The sequence below is a fragment of the Podarcis bocagei genome, assembly GCF_964188305.1.
Source record: "Podarcis bocagei genome assembly, chromosome: 5".
Taxonomy (NCBI): domain Eukaryota; kingdom Metazoa; phylum Chordata; class Lepidosauria; order Squamata; family Lacertidae; genus Podarcis; species Podarcis bocagei.
In genome coordinates this window covers 81,307,866-81,324,131 of record NC_138129.1, presented here as the reverse complement: position 1 = coordinate 81,324,131, position 16,266 = coordinate 81,307,866, and the positions used below count along the sequence as shown (strand labels likewise).

The 16,266-nt window shown below is 44.5% G+C and overlaps 2 long non-coding RNA genes across 3 annotated transcripts in view; one reads left to right on the top strand and one right to left on the bottom strand.

Annotated features, from left to right (window-relative positions):
• Window positions 1-16,266, bottom strand: part of LOC308587432 — a 39,231-nt gene that overhangs the window by 3,709 nt on the left and 19,256 nt on the right. The window lies entirely within an intron of this gene.
• LOC308587426 overlaps window positions 1-16,266 on the top strand; it is a 153,381-nt gene that overhangs the window by 128,093 nt on the left and 9,022 nt on the right. Inside the window, exon 3 of one of the 2 annotated variants that reach the window (XR_014008362.1) lies at window positions 3,042-3,122. This is a non-coding gene — a long non-coding RNA (uncharacterized lncRNA). Of the gene's footprint in view, window positions 1-3,041; window positions 3,690-16,266 lie in introns of those variants that run through there. The other variant, XR_014008363.1, reaches the window with a different exon arrangement.

Below are 16,266 nucleotides of genomic sequence, written 5' to 3'. Positions count from 1 at the left end.
ACCTTCTATGCTGTTACTATTTTTTTATTTTTTTTTACATAAGTAAAAAGTGACCTTTCCTCATCTGGCATGGTGGTGTGCCTCGAGATTTTTTTCATGAAACAAGTGTGCCTTTGCCCAAAAAAGGTTGGGAAACACTGGGCTAGTGGCTGTTAATCTCAGTTCCCTCTATCTCACATCTCCCTCTGCTGCAACCAGGTGGAATGGCTGCTGACAGGTGAGTTATTGGCACAATGCAGCAGCAAAACCCTCCTGTGCAGTTTCATATTTTCTAATATGCTGGCATAGTCACTGCCACACGTTTTTCCAAGGTAGATTTTATTTATATATTTTTAAATTTCTCTTCCACAATTTCTCCAGTACAAGGGCAACTTACAACAATATAAATATCCAAGAACATCACAGAGAGCAATAAAATGCGTTAAATTTAAGGTTCTCACAATAGTTTAGAACAGTGGTTCTCAAACTTTTTTCTCTGGGCCACACTTTCAGAATAAAAATTTGCTCACACTGCACCGATTTTTTAATTGATAAGAAATGTATTGGAAAACAAAGAGAAGCAACTCCTAGTCGTGCTTGATTTATAACACAGAACACGACTACAGTGGTGCCTCGCAAGACGGAAAACTCACTAGACGAAAGAGTTTTCCGTTTTGGAGGTGCTTCGCAAAACGAATTTTCTATGGGCTTGCTTCGCAAGACGACAATGTCTTGCGAGTTCCTGCTGGTTTTTTTTCCCCTTCCCCCCCTTTTTCTAAGCCGCTAAGCCGCTTATTAGCTGATCCGATCAGCAGATAAGCCGCTAATAGCGCTAATAGCACTAAGCCACTTATCAGCTGATCCGATCAGCAGATAAGCCGCTAAAAGCCTCTAAAAGCCGCTAATAGTGCTAATCCGCTAATCCTTCAATGGGCTTGCTTCGCAAGACGGAAAAAAACGCTAGACGAAGAGAATCACAGAACGGATTCTTTTCGTCTTGCGAGACACCACTGTACTTTATAACATGATCATGAGACATCCAGAAAATGTAAAACAATGCAGCTTCTGTACATAATAACATGAATCATTCCCCAAAAATAAAATTGATTGCCCTTGAATCTTCCTTTTTTTAAAAAAAAAAAAATTAATCATTTTTTCAATAAAACAACAACAACAAAACCATATACAACAAAAACCACAATAACACTAATAACACAATTTAACACTTCAGATTTGAGTACTGATATACCTATACTTACACCTTTTTAACAATATTTCCCCACCTCTCCTCCCCCTACTTCCCACCACTGTCCGCCTTATCGCTTAAGTATTCCTTCCAGATTTCTTCATATTTATCCATTCTTAATTTGCATCGATATGCAGTTCATTCATAGGTAACTAGTCTGTCCATATTGTCAATCCATGTGCTCAATGGGATCTTCCAATTCATTAAGACAAGTTTTTTTGCTTCTAATATGGCACGATACATCCATTTTTTTGACCCCTTGTAATGTCCCACGTTTCCAGTATATAATTTAGAATTAAATTCAAATCCCCTAAATAACAATTTCTTTTTATTACTCTTGCTATATATATCCTCACCTCACACCGAAATGATGTTATCATTGGGCAGTTAATCATCATATGTACTAAGTTCGCATTTTTACTTCCACATCTCCAGCAGTTGTCTGCATTTGTTATTTTTTTCTGGTAAAGTTTTGCCACACAACCTGCCACACTTGTCTTCTCTGCTTCTGATTTGATCCTGGAATGTCCCTATTTCCCCCACTAGTGCCTCTGCTAAACTTGGAGAGGAGGGTGAGCTGATGTTTCTCCTGTGCAGTGGCAGTTGTAAGGGAGCATTCTGTTGCTTCTCCATGGCCGCTGCTGCCAGCATCCTCCGTTGGGCAGCTTGTAGCAGCTGCTAGAGAGTGGGCAAGGAGGAAGAGAGGTTGCTACTGTTGCGGCCCAGAGTCGCACAATGTGCCAGCTCTGAGGCACGCACACCCTGAGTGGGAAGAAAGGGGGAGCGGAGTGGAGTGCATTGAGTTTTGATTTTTTGAATTAAAAAAATGGAATTAAGGGGTTTTCTCAGGATGGTGGTGTGTGTGTTGTGTTCCATTAGTGTAGTACTGGTGGCCCACCCCTTCTTCTGAAAAGAAATACTCTGGGGAGGTACAAAAAATGGGAGCCAAGGAGGGTCACTTATAGAGAAGTGAGAAATGTCCCTCTTTTCATCTGAGGAATGTTGGAGGGTATCCTAGTACGGACCCTGTATTATTTGCCAATTCTCTTAAGGCCCTGGTATTTATATTTCATTTGTCACAAGGAGATTTGTGTTCTGCTACATTTTTCTTTGGAACAGAAACCCAAGGAACTATTTATTATGTCAAGTAATCCATTCCCTGTTCAAGTCGGTGACTGAACTCCCATTGACTTGAATCCATCTCGGTTGCAAGCACCCTCACTTTTGTCTTCCTAAAGAGTTTGGCTCCGTGTGCCTATATTTAGTTTATGTCACACCGTCAGAGATCTTCTGTCTGGAAGAGACTGCCTGGGCTATCCAGACTGTTCTGTTATTACAAGCTTATCATTTCTTCTAATCTCTTAAGTGTCTTATTTTGTCATCCTGAGAACATTGTGGTTGGCACCTCTGTAACCTTCCTCCTTTGACAAACTAGTCTAGTGGGTAATATGCCTTAAAAACAGGATTTTTCCACTTCTGGCGTTCAAGTTAAATTTGCAGTGGTTATATTACACTTCATTAATCTTAAACCCCCTTATCGCTTCCTTGTTACTCTTCGTATTTGAGCAAATGTGTATATTGTGCAAAAACATTTATCACAGCCATCCAGCAGGCAGGAGACTGGATGTAAGGGTGGGTTAAATTAAGTGTTCTTTCTCAGGAAGAATGGGCCGTTGTTTTGGTTCTATCTTCTTGCTTTTGGAACTGGATCAATTGAAGGGCAACTCTCGTGTCAGCAGGGGGAAAGAGTTCTAGCTCCAGTAACATAATTAAAGAGTATTGCAGTAATAATTATAATCTGGGCTTTTTTTTTCAGATGGAACTCTCTGGAACTCAGTTCCGGCACCTCTCAGGTGAGCGTCATTGCCATTCTGTGAGACCGAGGGAGGTGTTCATGGTGAGTTCCAGCACCTCTTCTTATATAAAAACGACACTGATTATAATCTTGTTCTGTAAGGTAAAGGGACCCCTGATCATTAGGTCCAGTCATGACCGACTCTGGGATTGCGGTGCTCATCTCACTTTATTGGCCGAGGGAGCCGGCGTACAGCTTCTGGGTCATGTGGACAGCATGACAAAGCCGCTTCTAACGAACCAGAGCAGCGCACGGAAATGGCGTTTACCTTCCCGCCGGAGCAGTGCCTATTTATCTACTTGCACTTTGACGTGCTTTCAAACTGCTAGGTGGGCAGGAGCAGCGGGAGCTCACCCTGTCACAGGGATTCAAACCGCTAACCTTTTGATCGGCAAGTCCTAGGCTCTGTGGTTTAACCCACAGCCCCACCTGCGTCCCATCTTGTTCTGTAGAGGCAAACAAATCGGTTTCTACCTCACCATTTGTTACATGGCCCAACTCCAAAGGGGGGACATATCCCCATGACTCTTAGCAACCATTGCAGCAGCATTGACACCTAAAGGCTGTGGAGAGGACAAGCTTACATCACCCTGTGCTTCCATTAGTCACCACTGGAGCTGGGAAGAAGTGGGAGCAACAAGTGGGAGTGGCATGAAGGATGTGCCGTACAGTTATCACAAAGCAGGGATGCACTGCTGGCTATGCTCCTACATGTGAACACTCATGCATTGGTGTGGAGTAGACATCTCGACTGCACCGGACTAGGCATGAACAGCTGCTTCTATGCAGCCAGCTGTCGTGGTCAACTGGCTTCACCCCAGCATTGGCCACCACGCTCTTGGCCCCACCCCCTGGGGACCCATGCGGAAGTCTGAACTGCCTGCTACTAAGAGCAGCCTCAAGGAGACCTATAATATTCCTTGGGCAATATGTGTGGGCTAAATCCACAGCAAAGTACTGTACTCTTTGCTGTTAACATGTGCAACCTGAGGAGATGGAGGCTGGCTCTCTTGAGCAGCTTCTTCTTGTGAAAAGATTTATTTATTTTTACAGGCCTGAGGAAGGGACCAGACCCCAGAATAATTCTAGTGTGCATGTGAACACACTAACAAAATGTTCAAAAGGCATCCCTGACAACTCCCCCAATGGCAAAATAGGGACAGAGGGCTTTTGTTTACAAGAGACAAGGAGAAAGGAGGAAGGTAAATAGGAATAGCTGTGTATTTATTTTACAATTGGATTTTTATTGGTGCAGGTATCTGGGGAGCACCTAGATTTTTAAGTGCCAGATTCTTTCCTTTTTTCAGATCTGAATTTTGGTAGTGTGTATTGCAGCGTGATAAGATTTGTCGGGTATGGAATGGAATTGAAATAGATAGCTTGGGCTCTTGAGCCTCATTGAAATGCTCAGCAAACTGTTGGCGAGGAAGTGCTTTGCACCACAGTTTATAACAACTTCAGAAGATTTGTGGTTGTGCTCTGATTGCATCCCATTATACTTAATATAACCTTCAGAATTACTTTTTACCATTACTCTGGACAATTTTAGGTGCAGAGAAAAGTGGCTCGTTCAGATACAGTATGCTAATATTATATATCTCCGCATTTGAGATATTCAAACAAGCCATTTCACATATAAAGTGAAAATTGCAGCAAGTATTTATTAAATATCAAGGCTTAGTTTACGGGATGCTCAAGTTGGGACAATTTCGCTGAAGAAGATGTGCAAGGAAATAGAAGGATGCCTTAATAAGGGGATGTTGAAATGGCAGTAGAGTTAGTCAAGCTACAGTCATCGGGCACCTTATCTAATAATACCTTTGACCTGTGGAGAAAAGGGAAATGAAGGATTATGTGATAGCCAACACCCTTCTTAGACTTCATCTATGCTTAAAAACAGAGGCCTTCACTGTGGACGTACAGTGGTACCTCGGGTTAAGTACTTAATTCGTTCTGGAGGTCTCTTCTTAACCTGAAACTGTTCTTAACCTGAAGCACCACTTTAGCTAATGGGGCCTCCTGCTGCTGCTGCACCATTGCTGCACGATTTCTGTTCTCATCCTGATGCAAAGTTCTTAACCCGAGGTACTATTTCTGGGTTAGCGGAGTCTGTAACCTGAAGCGTATGTAACCTGAAGCATATGTAACCCAAGGTACCACTGTACGGTTACATGCCACCCCAATCTCCACATGGCAAGAGACTACAGGGGTGTCTGCATTTAGGATTAGGTTTCCTTGGAGAGACTGTGGTGTCTTCAGGATATATGGTTTTATTTCCACAAGTATACAGCTTGAACGTAAGATGGAATGGCTCACCGTGTTAACACCCCACAAATCTTGCTTCTCTATTGAGGGGAGCCCTGACCTCTAGGGCAGAGAAAGCATGTCCCTGTGTCTCCAGCTTCCATGCTGCTTCCAATTTCGCTCACATGCAGCTCTGGCTGTTGTCCTATCTACTAGATCAGCGGTTCTCAACCTGTGGGTCCCCAGATGTTGTTGGACTACAACTCCCATCATCCTTGAGCTCTGGCCTTGCTAGCTAGGGGTGACGGGAACTGTAGTTCAACAACATCTGGGGACCCACAGGTTGAGAAAGCCTGTACTAGATGGAAAAGCAGCAGTAGCTGCCACCACATACAGTTTTACTTGCTTGGACACTCAGCATGGGGTGGCAGGAGAAGAGAGGGGGCAGCAGATGCTGTGGCATGCTTGCTGGCCTGTCCTGCCCTGACAGTGCAGGGCCCATAGAGGCAGGAATGGACTTTGGTACTATGGCACCCTGAGTGAGGACAAAGTTTGGCAACCCTCCCAATTTTGAGTAGGTACCCTTATAAATATAGGCTTTTAAATTATTGTTATTTTGTACCCCCTCAGCTCCTGTTCAGGGAAGCCTCCCGCAACGCTCTAAATCTGTTATGTACTGAGTTGAATGCAGCAGTCTGATTGGTCATAGAACAATAGGATCCAAAATGCAGCAGTATGATTGGTCCTAGAACAATAGGTTTCGGAATGCAGCAGTTTGATTGGTCCTAGAACAATGCAGCAGTATGATTGGTCCACAGGAGCCACCCAATCCAGCTCCAGATGGAAGTGAATCCACAACATGATTGGCCTATAGGAGAATCCCGGAATTAGCCAATCACGTGCAGCCCATTGTGTAAATAATGTATACAAAGCAGATACTGTGGGGGAACTTCCATTCCTCCTCACCACTATGAGCTGAATAAAGAGCATGAAATCCACTCTCGACTCAGAGTATATTTCAAAATCCTGCACTGCTTAGAGTGGGTGGGGGCACGTGAGCGGAGGTCCAGTTCCTCACATTTTGAGAGTTCTGGGTGTGTCTTGCCTGAGGGTCTCCTGGAGCTGGTATTGCAATGGAAAGAGAATTCAATTGAAATGAGTTCTTTCCAGTCCTTTCATGAGCATAAGCGGAGTATGTAACAACATTCTTATTTTAGTTCTGGGTTTGCTTGTTTTTCAGTGCTTATGAAGGATGAAATTTCCTAACATACTCAAAATTCCCTGTTGACATAAACCAACAGGAGATACAATCATGCTATTATCTAGCTGTTGGCCATACTAAAAATGAAATGCCGTTTCCATTAGCTTACCTGTTCTATATTCAAATGGTCCAGATTCAATCCTTGGTGTGTCCAGGTAGGTCTGGGAGGAACCCTTACCTAAAACTCTCCTATGACAGGTGGATCAATAGTTTGATTTAGTAAATGGCAGCTGCCACCTCTGTACCGACTTACTTTCCAATGTTGCTTCTTTGGAGCTATATTATTTATTATTATATTGTTCATTATTGTATTATTAGGTAATCTTCTATCTATCAGTCCTAGAGAGCTCATAAAGAAGTAGTAAGGGGAGAGGGGAAGCTTTTTCTTCCACCTCTATCCTGCAAGTATATTTTGTACATAATCACATGATTTCCATTTGTGAAGGAAAAATAATTCTTCCAATCTTGGTAAAGCGACCTGAAACACAATACCTCAAACAAAAATTGCTTTGGCAGTCTCGTACTCTGCATCCAAATCTCCCGTTCCTGTTCTCTTGAAGGGAAAACAGGTGAAAATAATTCTCAGAAACTTAGATATAGGTGACACCTGTAAAATTAAATAAGAAGATTAATGGCTCTATTTCTTCAGGCTGTTGGGAAACCAGCCAGGGAAGCAGAACATTCATCCCTATGTGGTGCCATTGTCCTCATACTACCTGAATATTGGCTGAAGCCCAACAGGGTAATTTTAAACAGCACGGATCTAGTGCCTCCATTTGCTTCAGAAGTTTCTCTAGTAGTTAGGAGTGCTTCTTGAAAATTCCAGTAATTGGTTTTGACAAAGACTTATGGCTTATATAATCCTCCTGCAAATAATATTATTGCTGGAGCATAGAAATACAATTCTCCTCTCGTTGAAGCTAAGCAATTACAAAGAATGTGATAAATTTTTAGAGTGGGAAAGTTGTCCTTTAAAAAGAGGAAGAAAAAGAAATAGCAGTGGTGAAATATCTGCAGTGCGGGGTCAGCCTGTGTGAATGCTCCATTTAGACCAGTATTCCGCACGGAAATACAGCACCTATTAATTATAATTTTGACGGCATCAATGAAGGGGTGAATGAATGCAGAGTGCAGTTAATTCCAGAGCATAGCAGCAGCTTTGCTAGAAAATCTTGTAAAACTGAACCATGGTTCAGGCCAAACAAGAGTTGGCACAGGATAGCCATGATTGGATCACTTCACACCGTCTACTTTTACTAAGAATAGCTCCTGGATCAAGGTCATGAGGTAGAAGGAAGTCTTCCCAGCTTCCACATGCTCTGATTCATATATATACAGTGGTACCTCTGGTTGCAAATGGGATCCATTCCGGAGGCCTGTTTGCAAAATGAGCAGAATGCAACCCGCGTCTGCGTGTGTGTGGGTCACAATTCGCCGCTTCTGCACATGCACGTGACGTCATTTTGCGCGTCTGTCCATGCGCTAGCGGCGAAACCCGGAAGTAACCTTTTCTGGTACTTCCGGGTCACCAAGGGACACAACCTGAAAATGCTCAACCTGAAGCAAACATAACATGAGGTATGACTGTATTGGAATTTTTTAAAAAATAAAATAAATATTGGCCCAATTTATTTGGTACTGCTAAATTTGCATGATTGTTTCCTCCAGCCTCCTATGACACTGTGTGCAGCTGAAGTTCCTTTCTCTCTAACAAAGAGCTGGCAGTTCCCTTTGCAATTGCAGCTATTTGCAAATCTTACCTGGGGATCTCTGCAGGTTCCTGCTTCCATCAAGTGATCCAGAAGGGAATTGCCTCTATTCTACTATTTGAGCTCTATCTTATCATGTATCATGTATTGGCCTTTTTATGTCAGCTATTTGTCAACAATAGTATTTATTTATTCTCTCTTATCAGCTAACTAATTGCTCTGCCGTGCTGTCTGTCTGTCACTCTTTTGTCACTGTCACCAGGGTGCCTTGTTTTGTCTTGTCAGCTATCAAGAAGGGAACTCAAGGATCACTTGTAGATAGGTGGGAAGGGAAGCTGTGCCTTGAATTCAGCAAGATTAAAACTCTGTGGCTGAGCTAGACAGAAGGGGAAGATGTCTGGAAGATTTTGGAGATACCATGTATGGGACTCCTGCAGATGTTGGTGCTTTTTTCCCCATGCTTAAGAAAAGTTTAAGAAAAAAAGTTTAAGAAAAGATTCGAGAGTATACCCTACACAAATCTAGAGTGGAGTCCATAACATAGCTGTCAACTTTTACCTTTCCCTAAAAATTATGATATATGTAAACTGCTAAAGATGAGGTAAAATGAAAATCAGATAGGGGGGGGACTTGGGGAAGCCCACCTAACAATGTTTAGAAAAAATAAGGATTTGTTTGTATTGTTTATTTTTCTGTTTGTGTTGTTTAGTTATGTTATAAAATGAATTTAAAAATTGGGGGGGGGGCCTTTTCCCTTTCCTTGCGAGGAATCATATTCGGAATAAGGGAATTTCCCTTTAAAAAATGAAAACGTTGACAGCTATGGTCCATAAGATGATTGGGTGGCACCTTGTATGTCTCCTTCTGGTAACTCCTACAGCCAAGCTGGTGCCACATGTATTGCTCTGCTTTCCTTTGGACCACATCAGTGAGTCTGAGAGGCGGATCTTGCCATCTGTGCAGCCCAGGACCTCCATACACACTGTCCAGGCATCCTCCCCAGGGAAGTCACTTCAGTGCTGCTAACGCTGTGGTTTGACTTCACCCCCGGAGGAGCACTCTATTGTATCTTGAGACAGACAGGTGCCTATAACAAAGTTTATTGCTACTGATAGGGAGTGATCATTCCCAGAAATTGGGAAACTTAGGCAGAGAATGGCTGTGGGAATGTGGTTTGGCATGTGATCTAATTTTACTTCTGAACGTAAGCAGGTTTGGCCCTGTAAACTGCCAGGTTGGGAGAACCACCTGGAACACATGTAAATTGTTACTGGCACTCTGGCTGTGTCCACACTCTTACACTGAATTCCAAGTGCTGGGTTTTTCATCCAAGTTCATGTGGCATTATCCAAAATGCATATGTTTCTGTACTTTGTTACAGAATGCATGGTTTCTCAAACCAGCTTCACACCAATTGGTTCCTGGTGTGTACACAAACGGAAATGATTGAAGCCTTGTTGATGTGAACAACTGACAGTGGGAGAGCTATGAAACACATGGAGGAGTGGGGAGACAACTGAGCTACAGTCTTCAGAGTGGTTTGGCAATCAATCCCTTTTCTCAAGACACCCTGGTAATTGTAGCTGCATGAGGGCAAGTCCCGTTGTGTTCTCAATGAGCATGGGACGACTTTGACCAGTGGTACTGTGGCCCATATATTGCAGCAAAATACTGGGCAAGGTTTTGCCCAGAATCCTCTCTCTGTGATGGGCTCGTGGGAAAAAGCTATCCCATGAGCCCTTGCTGCAGAGAGGACGGGGAAGCCTATATAAAGCTGCTTCTCCTGGTGCTCACAGCCATTTTGATTTGAGAGTTTCCCACCTGCCCACTGTCGGGTTAGAACCTTCACTGAGCAGTTTTGGGTCGCTGGTTGACAGAGCCGGAAATGTATTTTTCTCTCTCAACCTGATTGGCACTTGGTTGGGGTTTTTTTTTTTTTGCCTTTCTGTCAGTGAAATTACGGCCTTCCTTTGTTAGGCGGAAGAACATGGTTTGTATGAGGGCAGAAATGGCATTGGTCAGGATCAGCATAATATGAGGGAGCCCATAAGGAGTCTGAGGGGAGGAATGACCATGGCAAACCCAAGCGTGGATTCGGAATCTGCCTGTTTGGAATCTGTACCCTGGTCACGGGTGGCGCTGTGGGACGCGGGTGGCGCTGTGGGTAAAACCACAGCGCCTAGGACTTGCCGATCGTCAGGTCGGTGGTTCGAATCCCCGCGGCGGGGTGCGCTCCCGTTGCTCGGTCCCAGCGCCTGTCAGCCTAGCAGTTCGAAAGCACCCCCGGGTGCAAGTAGATAAATAGGGACCGCTTACTAGCGGGAAGGTAAACGGCGTTTCCGTGTGCTGCGCTGGCTCGCCAGATGCAGCTTTGTCACGCTGGCCACGTGACCTGGAAGTGTCCTCAGACAGCGCTGGCCCCCGGCCTCTTAAGCGAGATGGGCATGCAACCCCAGAGTCGGACACGACTGGCCCGTACGTGCAGGGGTACCTTTACCTTTACCTTACCCTGGTCATCCAGTGAGGCCTTGCTTGGTTGGCTTGCACCACGGTAAGGTTCAACACTAGCCGGCTCCCATGTCACTGGTTTGGAGTGGCCAAAACCCAGCAGATCCATTCCATCAACATGGGGCTTGTGGAATGATGAACTGATCCTGGGACCCAATGCCATGCCAACCGTTGCCCTGCCTGCTGCTGTCAGTAAAGATTTGGCCTGGTTTTATTCCGTCACTATTGTACAGCCTGATTATTTTGCTGCACTCATGGGTCACATAATGCGCCTGCCTGAGCAATAGAGGTCTCCTAACAACTCTGAGCAGCCCTAACAAAATACAGGATTCTTTGGGGAAGCCATGACTGCTTAAAGTGGTGTGATACTGCTTTAAATATATTGTGGGACCTTACTCTATTTTTGTAATCCTATACCAAAACTTACTGTCTTGTTGCTAATTTTCCCTCTAAGAAAACGACTTTTGCCATGGCAGACTGTGAATTTTGTTGAATCACCTGGTGTGTATTCCTTGGCTGTACACATAGAATCATAAAAGGTAAAGGTAAAGGGATCCCTGACCATTAGGTCCAGTCATGACCGACTCTGGGGTTGCGGCGCTCATCTCGCTTTCTTGGCCGAGTGAGCCGGCATACAGCTTCCGGGTCATGTGGCCAGCATGTCTAAGCCGCTTCTGGCGAAGCAGAGCAGTGCACGGAAACGCCATTTACCTTCCCGCCATTTACCTATTTATCTACTTGCACTTTGACGTGCTTTCGAACTGCTAGGTTGGCAGGAGCAGGGACCGAGCAACGGGAGCTCACCCCACCACGGGGATTCGAACTGCCGACCTTCTGATCAGCAAGTCCTAGGCTCTGTGGTTTAACCCACAGCGCCACCCGCATCCCTCCGTAGAATCATAGAAATGTGGAATTGAAAGGGACCCTGGGGGTCATTTGTCAAACCCCTTGCAATGCAGGAATACTGCCCACAGCTATCCCTGTGTGAGTGGGCCAAACAAACCAACCTTGTGGTTAACAGCCAAACTCACTGACCCATTGCAGAACCTGAGGCTATGTGTAGGTAGGCAAGGACACATGGTAACAGCTGAACAGGCAAAACACCTGCAAATTTCAAGGAGAGATCTATGAATTTCAATAAGATTAGTGAAATTTCTCAGGAGGGTTGCTTTCTCAAAAGGAATAACGGTTACTCTGAATTTCCCAGTTGTCCGGGGAACTGGGAACACAAAGCAATGTTTTTGCCCATGGAAAAGGCGCATAGGTGCCTCAGAACAACGCACTCACTACCAGTAGAGTGATAGGCTAGTCTATGAATCTTGAACTATTTAATAAATAATCCAGTTTGTTTATTTCACTGCTTATACTTAAATGAAGGATAGCAAGCCATTTCTACAATGCACCATTGGTTTCAATATCAGCTGTGCTAGGGCAGGGGAACCACACAATTACCTTCCTTTGCCACATAGGAGAGGGTTATTAATCTGGTCAGTTTAATGATTCTTCTGTCTCGCATTGGTTGTAATGTATTATAGCTCTTGAAATTCAATGTGTAAATTAGAGTACAATCTAAACAGCTGAAACCCAATCGATGGATTCACTGTAGGCAGCCGGCAGTGAGCGGTATTGTTCTTTAACTCAAGCCATAATTATCTGAATGTCAGAGATCTCTTAATCTTGGGCTTACCTTGCTTGTGTCAGGGTATGATGCTCGTTTACCACTGGAGTTCCTTGCCCCCGAACCATTCAAAGCTGTTGCAAGGAATTGTTTTACACACACACACACACACACACACACACACACACACAGTAGAAATATTGCAAAGATTAATATTCTAAACTGAAATTACTGTAGTGTGGCAATATTTTCCCAAGGATATGAGCTGCCTATTTTTAAAGCAAAGAGACAAGGCTTTTAATAGCAAACAACTGAGGCTTGCTCACACTTTGCCGTGAACACAGGTTCAAAATATCTCTATACATTTACAAGTGTTTATGTGAAGGAGTATACCCTTCTTGATTTGTACAGTTCAGCTGTTGTGTACATAGGTACACAAACTGTGCACACATTTAGCATGTAGTGGTGTTTGCACACTATTTTGTACCTGCATGCTAATTGTCTGTACCTGTGTTCAGCTGCTTGACCATCATCCTTGCCACTTTTCAAAGCGGACATAGATGTGGACCAAAGTGTTGTTTACTGGCCAGTCTGGCATCAGTCCAAACCCTCAAACATTTCTCCGATGAAAATAGGGACATTCCATTCCATAATGATAATTTTACTATTTAAAGCCCACACATCTTACTGGGTTGCCCCAGCCACTCTGGGCAGCTTCCAACATATATTAAAAACATCATAAACAATTAAACATTTTTTTTAAAAAAACTTCCCTATACAGGTTTACCTTCACATGGCTTGGGGGTCAGATAACTCCATACCCTCCAACATTTCTCCAGTGAAAATAGGGACATCCTAAGGAAAAGCGGGACATTCTGGGAATAAATCAGAAACTGGGACGGCTTCTCTAAATCAGGGGTGTCCCTGGGAAATAGGGACACTTGGGGTGTCTGTCAGTCTGGCACCTGCTACGGCCATCCCCTAATTCACACCATACATTTCAAGAACTATGGTACCATTTTAAACAGTCATGGCTTCTCCCAAAGAATTCTGGAAACTATAGGATGCTGAGAGTTGTTAGGAGGCTGCTATTAGTCTCCCAGAGATACAGTTACAGATAGGTAGCCGTGTTGGTCTGCCATAGTCAAAATAAAAATACTGGAAGGAATTTTTTCCCAGAGATACAGTTTCCAGAGTTCCCTGTGAAGAGAGATAGATTATTAAACCACTCTGGGAACTTCTGCTTTTGTGAAACAAGCTTCCCAGGTAGATAGAATCGTACATTATAGATATAGATAGAAGGGACCCTGAAAAGGTTATCTAGGTCAGCCCCCTGCCAATGCAAGAAATCTACTTCTGCAGTTTCCTTGATAGGTGGCCATCCAGACTTCACTTAAAAACCCTCCTTGATATGCTCTGCTTTAAAAACTCTAACAAGGAGAGTCTTACAATCTATCACATAGGAATTTCTTCCCCCAGCCCCTTGTATTTTGAGCCCATTGGTTGCAATGATGTTGTCTATTGGTTTGAAATGTGCATTGTTTAGAGATTTACTTATTTTTTAAGGTGTGTATCTAAGTATAGAAGCTGTCAGCATGTGTCCACACCCCAGAAACAGCTTAGGGTCTCAAACCCTTGAAGACAGCTCCCAGTGGATTGAGCAGATGAAACCAGTTGTGGGGCCAATGGTCAAGAAGGTGGCTACTGCTCATGCTTCAAAGGGAAGTGTGGGGCAGATAGGGCTCATCCACTTGGGAGAGTAGCCTATCTAGGAGAAGGAAACTCTGACTCTAAACCTCCACTGCCTTGTGTGGGATAGCTTCAGGAGAAGAAAAGGCTAAGGAGTAAAGCCTACACTACACAAATCCAAAGTGGAATCCCTAAGCCAGTTGGATGGCCACCTTGTCCACATCCTTCTGGCAATTCCTGCAGCCAAGCTGGTGCCAAATGTATTGCTCTGCTTTCCTTTGGACCATCATCAGCGAGGTCCGGGGCAGAGGCAGGGGACCTTGTCATCTGGGCAAGCCAGGACACACTGCCCAGGCTTGCACCCCAGGGAAGTCGCTTTGGTGCTGTTATGCAGCTGCTTGACTTCACCCCCCCCCCCCGGAGGTGCACTCCATTGTCTCTTCAGACAAATGGATGCCCACAACAAACGAATAAACTTTTGTTCAGGGAGATTAGTCGCCTCTGGCTATTTCATTCATTCTGATTTGTTTGTGAGGAGTTCAGAGGATATTGCATCAACACAAGGGTTATCATACACTTTTCAGTGCATTTTCCCACCGTTTTCCTTATCGCCCAAAGTCTTGGGAAAGTGGTTTTGTTGTGCAAGCAAGACCTCCCAATCACCCATAATTGTGCAACTTGAAACTACTGCTATGTGATTGAATCCTCCCACTGGAAAACAGGCAGTCTGGAAGCTTTCACTGTTAAACTTGTGGTTTACTTGATAAAACCCTTTGATCCTTTTCACATGTACTGCTGTCAACCCAGGTGTCCCCCAGTTTCCTCCCCAGCTGTTGACAAAGCGTGTTCTCCCTAGCAGAGAGCACGTGTTGCGGTTGGGAACAGGCCACCCTCCAGTGACTAGGCAAATTTAGTTGAATCCCGACCATTTAAATGGTTAAACTGGGTTGCTGGGGTGTTTTGATTGTTGCCAATTCGGAGGAGGGGTCAGAGTCTATATATACAGGGGCCAGACGTTGGCACGGCCTCTTGGCCGTTTTGCATCGGATCACATGGAGCACTGGGACAATCTTCTCATTGTCTGGTTACATTTCTTTATTTCTTTATTTCCCCTTTCTTTTAATCCTCTCTAGTCCCTTAAATAATTTAATTCCCCCCTTTTCCTGTTCAATTTCCCACCCCACCCCTTACCCTGCCCTGTAGGAAGATTCTCCCTGTATCTGTGGCTTGCCTTTCCCAATAGTGAGAGAGCCCCCGTTAGGGGCTTTCTTTCGCAAAAAGGTTTCCCCCATTTCTCTTGTTAAATTGTGGGGCTAGTCAGGGCTGTTCCCAGCTTAGCTGGTATCACTTTCGTTTATAGTATCCCCGAAGGTTGGCTTTATGGCTCCCTGTGCCTCCAAGGACTATGAGCACTCTGTATATGCTCTTGAACTATGCTGTTTCTGAACAAGTTTATTTTCTTTAAGTTTGTTTTGCCCTGATAGAGGCGACTGCCATTTTGAGATGAGCCATTGTGGCTTAGTGGCTAAAGTGCAGGACTAGGACCTGGGAGTTCATATCCCCCTCTTAGCCATTGTTATAACAAAACAAACAAACTGCTCCTTATGGGCTATTCTGTTGCTGGGCAGTTCGGCCCATTTGTGATAAAAGAACTTTGGGTTTCTTGAAGGGGTGCTTCCCTCTAAAAGGGCAAGCAGGGGTACCTGGACAAGCTGTGGGCTACCTCAACTCTGCTATTTCACTGGAAACATTTATGCCTGGCCTAGCAGGTGATCCTAGGGCTTTGCCCTAGAATTCGATGGCCTGGAAGCGTTTCCGGCCTGAATAGTGTCCCCATGTGGTCCATGAAGCATTGGTTTCACTGGGTCAGCGCATAGTGCCGGTAATGCCTAGGTTGCAGGATTGGTCCCTGTATGGGACAGCTGCATGCTCCCCATTGCTCTACCTGGACACTTAAGTCCTTTTGGTGGTTACCTCACTGCGAGGGATGTAATGGGCGCCATGTTTGCAATATGCAACTGGGAGAAAGCACCTTTGCGTGCCCGCATTGCAGTTTGCTCTGTGCGTTGCAGAGCACGGCGCTGCACGGGCTGCAATTGCATTGCATTGCTAGGAGATTTGCAGTTGCATTGCACGGAGGGTGTGTAGTTGCATTGC